At 38.5% G+C, this 11803-nt stretch overlaps 1 protein-coding gene across 1 annotated transcript in view; it reads right to left on the minus strand.

Moving 5' to 3' along the window:
* Positions 1 to 8150, minus strand: part of LOC107656959 (G protein-activated inward rectifier potassium channel 4-like) — a 15577-nt gene extending 7427 nt beyond the window's left edge. The window contains exon 1 of the mRNA XM_016444921.1: positions 7995 to 8150. The gene's annotated coding sequence lies outside the window, so the exon portion shown is untranslated. The remainder of the gene's footprint in view (positions 1 to 7994) is intronic.
* Between the last annotated feature and the right edge of the window lie 3653 nt (positions 8151 to 11803).

Below are 11803 nucleotides of genomic sequence, written 5' to 3' on the forward strand. Positions count from 1 at the left end.
GATATAAAAAAAAAAAAAAAAAGTTACATTTTCAATTCTCTTTGTATTTTAGGGTGTGAATGATGAGCAATCATATTCTGTGGATATATATATATATATATATATATATATATATATTTACTAGCCATGAAACTGTACATGCATTATTTGATTAAAAACCAGCAGAACAAACTTGGGAAACACATCTAATTGGAATTGTTATTATTATTTTTATTATTATTATATAAATTGAAATTATAATTATTATTAGTTACTGGGCAATTGGCAAGTAACAGTGTTTCATATAGCCTACTCGTCAACACTGATTTTTACTCGCAGTTGGCGCTTGGGGAGCATTAATCTTCGCCCATTGTTTTATACCAGTGAAAAACTGTAAAAAGTGCACCTGAAAATAATTAAGCTGAATGAAAATCCGGACACTTCACTAACTCTCACCACATTTATTGTAGCTATATTTTGTGTGCAAAGACTGGTGGGTGAATTTCCCTCTGTACTCCCTATGAAATATCAACACAAACTCTTTACTGATGCTTTTTGCAAATGCACTGTACTTATACACTTTCTATTTAAAGGAATAGCTCAGCGAAGGATGAAAAAACTGTCATCATTTACCCTTCCTCGTGTCCTTCAAAGCCCACATGATTTACTTTCTTCTGCTAAACATAAAATGAAAGATTCTGAAGGCTGTTTTCTATGCAATTACCATGAATGGGAACTGAAGCTGTCAAGCTTTAAAAGGGCACCATGGAAGTATTATAAAAGTCATCCATTTGACTTGTGTGCTGCATTCTACATTTTCAAATGCCAAATTATAAATGTTTGTGGAACAGACAAAAGTCATTATTCAGTGTAAAATATAGTACACAAGCCAGGGACAAGGTTTACGATACTTTTGCATCCTTTTGAAGCTTGAGAACATTCATTTTAGTTGCAAGGAAAAGAACAACAACACAAAAAAAAAAAGCCTTCTTTTGCATTTCAACAGAAAAAGGAAAGTAAAACGTACTGGGAATGACATGAAGGTGAGTAAATCATGATAAATTGTATATTTTTCGGTGCACTATCCCTTTTCAGGTGCTTAGTAATAATTATGTCATGATGTATAAAGTTGAAATAAATTAATTTAAAATAAAATCTATGAAAATAAAATACTGATTAGAAAAAGGAAATACTTTATTTGTTGACCTGTGTGTCATGTTACCATTAACTGAAATCAGAGAACTGTAAACATTCAGTTTACTTTATGAGAGATTGGAATATACAGTACCCTCCGTTCGGACACTTCTTCAATGTCATAGCTGCAGCATCGTCTCTGGTGTGAGTGTGTGCGGACGTGCATGTACGCACAGTGGAGAGAGCGGGATGATGGCTCGGCCGTCTATATCTGAAACTGTTATGGCACTTTGAGGTTAGTCGGGGCAAATGAATTAAAATGCCCCTGGAATGAACAGCATCCAGCGTGTTCACTCGCCTGCGTGTGTGTTCAGGCGTGCAAGTGTGTAGCGTGCCTATCACTCTGAATGACACCAAGCCTTCAAGCAGACATCCTGTCCACACTAAGGGCAATTAGCCTAATGAAAGCAGTGCGTCTCGTCCTATCAGTGACAGGAATAGCAGTGGCTGAAACTAAGCCAGACGCTGTCTTTGGAGCGCTGGCGCCATGACAGCGACCTTCCTCGTAGTCCTACACCAACACAAGTGATGCTTCAGGAAGTTCACATGGGCAACCAAATCACACCCACTCGAAAAGGTTTTATAAGGTGTGTGTGAATGCATACATCCCTGGTCCAGTGACACTCACTCAAGAGAGCTAACAAGGCTGTGCACTCAAGGCGGTCCTTACTGGATGTGTACGTGTGTGTTTGCGGGGGGTGGGTTGTGTTAAGTAGAGAACAGGCTCTTCAACACTCTCTCCTGTGTTTATCAGATGGCCTGTCAGCTCCCTGAAGTGATTTGAAGCATCGAGTCTGCTAAAGCAGGTGTCGTGTCAAAGTGCCCTAATTAGCATTCCAGAATCACTGAATCACTGACCACTTAAAACACCTTTAGTCAGGGTCTGTCAATATAGTGGAGCACAAGCAGAAAATACTAAATCCTTTTCTTTTGGGAACACTTATAATCCAGTGATAATGGACTCTGATATCTGGGGAATCTCTGGAAATAATCAAAATGTCAACACACGGGAGATGATGACTGCGCAGGAGAGCGCGTTCACTTGCAGGCATATCCTCCTGAAGACAGGCCATCTGTTCTGCACAAACACACTGTAAATCAGAGCTAAAATCCTTATTCTTTATATTGAGCAAGGAGGTCTATGATATGTATACGATGCAATCTGTTTGCATTTCCATTCATGGGTTAATAACAAATACACATGCAAGGAAAAATTGGTAACAATAAGGTTCTATTTGTTAAGATTAGTTAACTACTATAGTTAACATGAACTTACGATAAAATATTCTTCTAAAGCATTTTTAATTTTAATCTTAATTTCACCATTTACTAATACATTCTTAAAATCAAAAGTTGCATATTATTAGTTTTGGGACCTGAGCTAACATAAACTAACAATGAGCAGTTGTCTTTATTAGCTAATATTGACAAATATTCATATATAGTGCAACAAATGAATTGCTAACTGTCAGTTACATTTAGTTAATGCATTAGCTAACATTAAGTACTGAGGTACTAATTAACTACTAAAGTGTTACCTAAAAGTGTTACCTTTTACTCATTATACACAAAAGGTTAAATATATATATATATATATATATATATATATATATACATACATACAGTACATGTATTTATTTTCAAGCTTTTTTTTTGTAACTTTTTTTGTAAATATCTTTTTTATCATTTTTAGAAAGTTGCACTACATGACAATTTCCAACCTGAATTAACCTTGTTTTGTAACAAAACGGTAAAATTTATATTGTAAAGGTTCGGTCTCATTTATTGTTTTTCAGGGAATTTTCACCGGCAAAATCCAGTCATTTCAATGGGAATCGATGCGATTGTGAATTTGCGTGAGAGCGAAATATTTCCCCACACATATTTCACAACAGGTTCAAGTTGGTCACAGGAATTTGCTGTGTTGACCAACTGAAATGTGCTTGGTATAAAAGTGAATTTGTGAATTCTGTGTTTCATACATTGCTACAATCTAGCGTAGCGTTAGTTCTGGCAGGTCACGTTAGTCAAGCTCGCATCAGCTGACTCTCAGCTGATCCCCTCAGCCTTCTGATTCTCCTTTGAATCAGACTAATTCTAAAATGTGTACATAACATTATTGAACTTTAACGATATCTGCAATACATTTATGTTAGTTCTGTTCTGTTTACCCTGGGGGGTTATCGCTGCTCTCCCTGCTCTCATCCATGCTAGGCTGCATAGATGCGCAGGGAGTTCTTGCCCAGAACGGAACCATACAGCCAATCCAAACTGTATGCTAATTGTCAATCATCTTTGACGATAGTGGTCCTGACAGAACTATTGAAAAGAGACAATGGAGCTTTTTGACCTGCAAAATTTCGTTGTGATCACACTGTAAGACTCTTATTGACCTTGACACAAAATTGGCATGTTTGTTGCACCACGTGAGTTTGAAAAGGTTTTCACATATTAACAAGAAGGTTTAGAAAAAATAGATCAAACAGATCTGAACCAAAAAAGTTCAGTTGTAGTTGCTTGACTGACACAGGAGATACGCTAGTGGAACTGCAAAAAGCACATCACATACTTTTAAGTAATGAAAAGGGCCAGGTGGAATGATGCTCCTCTGTCTTTGAAAGCATCACAGAACAAAAGTCTGATATTTCTAGTATTGCAGCAGTGACCTGAGCATGTAGTGCTTCATCAATCTGACATTGATCACCTTCTTGACTTCCGAATGACAGATGCAAACTCGCACATTGCAGTCTTTCACACTTCTCCTTGTCTCTTTGCTTAACAGTCAAAGACGTCCTATTTTTTTGCAGTGATTGGATGCTACTAAACAAAGTGGCTGGAAAACATTTGATGGTGTTTGTTGTAATATTTCTCCAAGCACAAACTTTCATACTTATAAATCAATACATGCTATATTTAGCAAAGGCTTGTGCTTGTTTTCTTTCAGATAAACATCAGATGTTCTCTGATTTGTTTGCATAAGCGTGCCGGTGGCAGTGTGTATGCATCTCAATGCAAAAACAAGGCCTGAATGTAACTACAAATCTGCCATTTAGCCACGCCTCTTGTTCCTTCATCTTCCCTTTTCATTATCTGTTATGTCGGCGTTTATTGCACACCGTCAGACACCCACACACACACACACACACACACACATGGCCCGTAAGGCCTGCTGTGTTTATGAGGCAGAAGGTAAAGGAATGATTCTCTATTACAGAGTGGATCGGAGTTTTACGAGTGCTGGTTTAAAGGATGTGGCAGTATTACTTCCCACTGTGTTGCTAGTGTCAGCCCTATATGGCACAGAACTGCGGTCGCATTCGGTGACAGGCTGGAGTATAAAAAGAAGATCTACATTCAAATGTGATGCTACGTTCACGTATTTGAGAATTATCATAACTCAGGGATTCAACGCTGAGCTCTTCACATCTCACATCACACACACACACACACACATGGCCCGTAAGGCCTGCTGTGTTTATGAGGCAGAAGGTAAAGGAATGATTCTCTATTACAGAGTGGATCGGAGTTTTACGAGTGCTGGTTTAAAGGATGTGGCAGTATTACTTCCCACTGTGTTGCTAGTGTCAGCCCTATATGTCACAGAACTGCGGTCGCATTCGGTGACAGGCTGGAGTATAAAAAGAAGATCTACATTCAAATGTGATGCTACGTTCACGTATTTGAGAATTATCATAACTCAGGGATTCAACGCTGAGCTCTTCACATCTCACATTTCACATTTCTATGGCAACACTCGTAACACCGAAAGGGCTTCAAAATACCTAATGACTCAATTAATTCTCTGTAAATGAATACCTTGATATTTTATTGCAAAATATTAAAGAACAAACAGTGTAAAAGGTTTTTGCAGTGTTAATACCTTGTTGGAGCCGCTGTCATTGGGATTATATGAATTCCGTGACTTTTAGTGGTATTAGTAGGTATAACTACTAAACATTCTGTCCTGTTTGATAATATTACAAATATTTGATAATATTATAAATATTACAATTATGATTATATATTTTGACTGATAACTTAAGCTCTTTATTTATTTTGTTAGTCATCCTGTTTTCCTCTTCTATAAATAATACACTTTACCTTACATCTTAATTAGTGATGTCAAAAGATTAATCGTGATTAATCGCATCCAAGTTTTTGTTTACATAATATACAGTATGTATGTGTACTGTGTTTATTTATTATGTATATATAAATAAACACACATTCAGTATATATTTTGAAAATATTTACAAGTATATACATGTATATATTTAAATTATTATATTTTATATATAAATATATTTAATATATAACCATAACATATTTTTCTTAAATATATACATTCATGTGTCTGTATTTATACATACATAATAAATATACACAGTACACACTCATATATTATGTAAACAAAAACTTTTATTTTGGATGCGATTAATTGCGATTAATCGTTTGACATCACTAATCTTAATATAAATTAATATTGAAAAATATATTTTAATTAATGTATTACTATTTAAAAAATTAAAAGTGTAAAGTATACAGCATAGCATGAATGACCAAGCATAAGATATAATCTCAGACCTGTCCTTTAAACTGCTAGACATATACTTTCAAAGCACATAGATCAATGCAGCAGGAAATAGAATTCCTCTCAAACCGCAGCTGACATGACAATATTCTGAATGTATTAGACTGAAGCTTTATCTAATTGCGACCAAGCAGATGGATTGCGCTCGAGGACTTTCCAGCTTGGATCTTACCTAACACAGTACAAATGGAACCTGCACTTTGGGAGCAAATGAGGTGCAACTTACTTCCATCTGATGCACGTCCACACACACATCCACGCAAACACAGTTATGTGTGCACATCTTACAAAATCAGTTTCTTTCAAGGTAACCCACTATCAAATTATGTGAGGGAACTTCACATCATGAGATCAGCTAATCTTTGAGTTCTCAAGAACGATTAGTCTATAGAATTATTGCTTGTGCCAAACCATGACTTCAGAGAAACATATTTCTGCTGCACGACCAGGCCTGCATGTGTTTTTTATGCTCTCTTTGCTTAATATGTCCAGTGCTTAAGCGATAGTTCACTCAAACATTTAAATTCTGTCATCATGTACTCATCCTTGTGTCATTCTGAGTACATATATGAACTAATTTCTTTTATGGAACACCAAATGAAACTTTTAAAGACTGTACTGGTCACTCTTGTCCATGCAATTACAATGATTGGGAGGCTTTCAAGCTTCAAAAAGAGCACAAAGGTATAAGTCCATATCACATGCACTATATTCTGAAGTCATCAAATACATCTGAGTAAGAAACAGAATAAAATGTAATTCCACATTAATTGTAATTGTATTGACAATAGCAGCAGCAACTTATTTTTGTTATAGCTGACAATAGCAGCAAAATGTATTCTTTTATATTCCATGGACGGATTCAAGTTTGAGGGAGTAAATAATTAGCATTTTGGCTAAACAATCCCTTTAGTAATTCACACTGATTTATAATTTCTATTGCTCCGTGTGACAGAATTGGCAGTAGGAAATTGAGAAGGGCCTTTTGTGTGACGCAGTTGTTTTGTTCAGAGTTAAGAGAATTGTCATGAAGTGAATGGGGTCAAAGTTCACTCCATCAGAATCAACTGAGCCATGGTGACCAGAGACTTGAATGACGTGTATATTCTGACATTTCTGCAAATGGATTAGGCTGAATGCTTCTTATGTTCACCTGCATTTAAGATGTATGTGTGCGGGTCAGGCTTTGCTTATATTGTAGGGAACAAATATCCCCACAAGGATAGTAAAACCTGAAATCAACTCCATTGCAACAGCCAACGATCCCCAGGAGGAAAACAGCTTAATAAACATACTAAAAATATATATTAGGGAAACTATAAAAGGCTGAGAGTTAAGTTTAAGCATAGGGTTAGAGGATTTTAAATATCATTAGCTCAGTATAGTGCATGTATTTGGATATGTTTTTAGTTGCAATGGCATGTATATTTAAACATGACATGACTGTAGGTAAAGTGAAACCGTACAACACATTTCTCACATTTGCTATTATGCATGCAAGCTGCAAGCAAACTATATGAAAAATTCACACACGCACTAATTCCCTCTCCTTGAAGCAACAATCGAGCTGGCTTTTATTATCTTCCCCTTTATCGAGCAGCCACTGCTTTGTTCCCTGCTTTTCAGCACAGAGTTATCTGGAGACTCAAAGTATGACAGGACCAGAGAGGCTAAACGGAGGAAAATCTCTCTATGTGAGCGGTTTGTAGCTGCAGCCCCAGGCGAGATAACTAATACCCCTATAAGGAAGACTCAGAGAAAATCAATATGACTCCCGCCAAACACCAGTGACTTTTCTCTCTGAAAGTGTGCACCCAACAACATTTGGTTGCCACAAACGCACCCGCACGTGAAAGCACGTGCAAACTCTCTCCTGCACACACGTGCATGCACACATGCAACTGGCAGGCTTGCAAAACTCCTGCAATGCACTAAAACACGTGTCCGCTCTTTAACCTGGGAACGCTGGCAAAAACGCCACCTTACATGCTGGAAGGCATTTTTAGATCCGTGGCATCGTGGAAAAGGAGCACACGCTTGCTGTCTCAATGGGACAAGGGTTGCCGATGGGGTAATCCTGCGATCCCCGCCGGCTCTCTGTTCCTCTCAGCATGCTCCTTCTCAAGAGCGACGGATGATATAAAGACCCCATTCAATGGTGATCGCGTGACACAATCGCACTCGTGTAACGGATATTCTAACCCCCGTTCCTCCCTCTCGTCAGACTTACCTTCATTCGAGCGCAGAGGTAGCTGTGCAGTGTCAAGGGAAGCATGTTAGGGCAGCTGCGCTCTCTTCTGACTCCAGCTCTGATGTGCTCATTTCAGCTGCCTCACTGCCTCGGTTCACACAGCGCTCCACCACCTCCTTACCTCGCTCTCCTGGAGGATGCGAGCGAGTGAGAGAAAGAGAGAGAGGGAGGCATGTGAAAGTGAGCATGAGAGGATGTTTCCTCCCCCACAGCCCCCTGCTCCTCTGTCTCCCCTTGCAGGATTTGTCCTTTTCGTACTTGCGTGTGCATGGAAGCATCCTATAGTGCACTATCAGTTTCTGCGGGCTGAGATTTACGCAACTGTGTGAAAAGATTCGACGAGAGAGAGGAGGGATCCTACTAGACGTGCCTGATAATCAATTTCTCAAATTTTTAAGCTTAAGAACAGCCTGAGGGTGAGATACACCACAGTGCAGTAGGAAAACTGGAAGATACTGTATGTACTGAAGCAGAGAGGAGGCACAGGGGGACGGAGTGAGATAAAGTTGGACATTTGGTTGTTGCCCCTCTGCAAGGTCGCCAGAATGGTGAGCAGATGTTTCGGTAGCATTACATGTGGCTGTCTACCCACACACTTCCAACATGCGAATAAACACTGATTTATGACTCTGCAGTCTCCCCCCACACAAACATATGCAGTCGCACATTTCGTAATACACATTATCTGCCCAACAGCAGTAGATTATGCAGCTTCTATTGGATCTGTTGACTCCCAGCCCACATTTCAGTGTATGGGATTGAGGTTTGGGTCCCAAATGGGATCCATATCAGTTAATCGTCCCCTGTCAGATGCTATAAGAGATTCATATGGGCTAATTCAAATGGACAAACCCATTTGGGGCCCAAACCTTATGCCCATATCCTGACCTACATTGGACTCACCAGCTGGGAATGTCAAACCAATGAGTCCAGTATTGGATAATAGTTGCTATTGGCATAAAGGTCGTCATAATGGTGCAGGGGGCCCTGAAACGTATCCATGGGCCCCTTCTTGAGTTATCATCCATCCACCCTTGAGAAGGAGCATGCTGAGAGAAACAGAGAGCTGGTGGGGATCGCAGGATTACCCCATTGGCAACCCCTGTCCAAATGAGATGACAAGCATCTGCTCCTTGTCCACGATGCCATGGATCTAAAATCCCTTCCAACATGCGAACAAACTCTGATTTATAACTCTGCAGTCTCCCCGCACACAGTCACCTATGTTGTAACACACATCATCTGCCCAACGGCAGTAGATTCTGCGGCTTCAATTGGATCTGTTGACTCCCAGCCCACATTTCAGTGTTGGCATGATTTGGGATTGAGTTCTGGGCCCCAAATGGGATCCGTATCAGTTAATTGTCCCATGTTAGATTCTATAAGAGATTCATATGGGCCAATTCAGATAGGGCCGACATGGAAACTGTGGACAAACCCATTTAAGGCCCAAACCTTAAGCCCATATTGGCTGAGCATGCCAAACCAATGAGTCCAGTATTGGATTATAGTGGCCATAAAGGGAGTCCCAATGGTGCAGGGGCCCCCGAAACCTATGCCCCCTGACTTTATCATCCACCCCCCTTGAGAAGGAGTACATTTAAATACATAAAGTTGAACTTTTATTAAGTTTTATTATTATTATTTAGTATTATCAAATAAGACACTGCAGTTAAACAAAAAATCAAGTACTTTTTATTTGCTTTAATGTTTAGTTAGTCAGCACATCAAAATAAGTGCACTAAGCATTACCAAATATTATCAAAACATAATGATATAAATGTATTTTAAAATAAAACTTTTAATTTGACAATATTACAAAATGCACTTTTTTAAAGCGTGTTAGGAAACATAGTCTTTTCCATCTTTAAGCATATATATATATATATATATATATATATATATATATATATTGAAGTGCACATTCAATACAGCTAAACACACATCTTTTCACAAGAGATGATGCTTAAATTCCTTCAGTTTATTACATTTCACTCACTGTGAGTTGACTTGTCTTGTTAAATTGTCAATTGTATGCTTTAAGAAACAGTACAGTATATAAAAGTATAACATTTATATAATAATATAACGTCCGTGCCTGTGAGCAAGAATGGTAAAATGTAGGTTGCTTACTTTTGAGAATTCTGTACAAGTTGAGTAGCATTGAAGTGAACGAGAATGTTAGCAGACAATTATAGGCCTCATAGGGTTGGTTGGGATGCTCAAATGAACAGAGCAATCTTATAGTGCATATATAGCCATACACTTAAGCAAGCACACTTACAGTATGTTGTGTGTGCATCACATTTAAGAGACTATGCTTTGAGAACAAACATTGGATGAAGACACATCACAGTGCTTCATTTACTCTCTATATGTCTCTTTTTAATGTGTGATAAAGCATTACTTGAATGCCACATCAATCAGCTGCCCCTGTAATTGTAAAATCAATAAACATTTTCAACAGGTTATCAATCCTCTAAGTGTAATCAAGAGCATGGTCCTTCATTATTCCAAGCGTGTTATTTATTTATTTATTTTCCTTCACTGAATCACTAGAGATTTGAAAGGAATAGACATGTGAGAACAGTGGAAGGAAAGGCAGTAGATCAATGCAGTATGTCATAAATCTTTAATTCTTTGGGCCCTATTTTAACGATCTAAGTGCATGGTCTAAAGCACACGGCACAGGTGCACTCAGGGCCTGTCCGAATCCACTTTTGCTAGTTTAACAATGGGAAAACAGTCGGCGCGCCCAGGCGCACGGTCTAAACGGGTTGTCCCTATTGTCTTAATGAGTAATGGGTGTTTTTTGGGCGTAACGTGCAATAAACCAATCAGAGTCTCATCTCCCATCCCCTTTAAAAGCCAGTTGCGCTCGCGCCATGGCGGGTTTTTCATTTTTAAAAAATGTTTGTGTGCTGCTGAATACATAAGCTTTCCATTGATGTATGGTTTGTTAGGATAGGACAATATTTGGCCGAGATACAACTATTTGAAAATCTGGAATCTGAGGGTGCAAAAAAATCAAAATATTGAGAAAATTGCCATTAAAGTGGTGCAAATGAAGTTCTTAGCAATGCATGTTACTAATCAAAAATTACGTTTTGATATTTTTACGGTAATAAATTTACTAAATATCTTCATGGAACATGATCTTTACTTAATATCCTGAAGATTTTTAGCATAAAAGAAAAATTTTATGCTAAAAAAGTGACTTGAGACTGGTTTTGTGCTCCAGGGTCACATATAAGATAGCAAAATAAATTCAAATAATTAATTCAAATGATCAAATGCATAGCTGAGAATTTCGTGGAATGTGCAATGAGAAAACCACTACAGGGACATATGCACATATGCATCTCAGTGTTCATTTTGTGTAACTGTGGGGATTTGGCTCCCCAAGGATTCAGCTAGCTGTGAACATAAAGGGATGACTGAAACAGGAGAATGCAAATTAGTTAAGACCTCCTGCTGGGGTTAATACTGCAGTCAGGGTTAATCCTTTTTCCTTGACTTACAAAAGAATACTTTGTCAAGATGTCAGCGGTTAGACGCGTCCGTTATCATGGGAGGATTGCACTGGGGAACGGGAGCAGTGCAGGGAGGCGAAGAGTCCAGAATGTGATGTGCTGATGCCGTATGCAGAGACGGAGAGATATTGTTCACAGTGCTGATGATGTGAAGCAGAAAACGTAGACAAAACAAGGCCTTCTGCCAATAGGGGAAGTAAACTCCTTGGGTGCAACAGTAGTGAATCACAGAATCGGTTAAATGCCTGATTTTAT

Source organism: Sinocyclocheilus anshuiensis, unplaced genomic scaffold, assembly GCF_001515605.1.
Source record: "Sinocyclocheilus anshuiensis isolate Anshui unplaced genomic scaffold, SAMN03320099.WGS_v1.1 scaffold1052, whole genome shotgun sequence".
NCBI lineage: Eukaryota > Metazoa > Chordata > Actinopteri > Cypriniformes > Cyprinidae > Sinocyclocheilus > Sinocyclocheilus anshuiensis.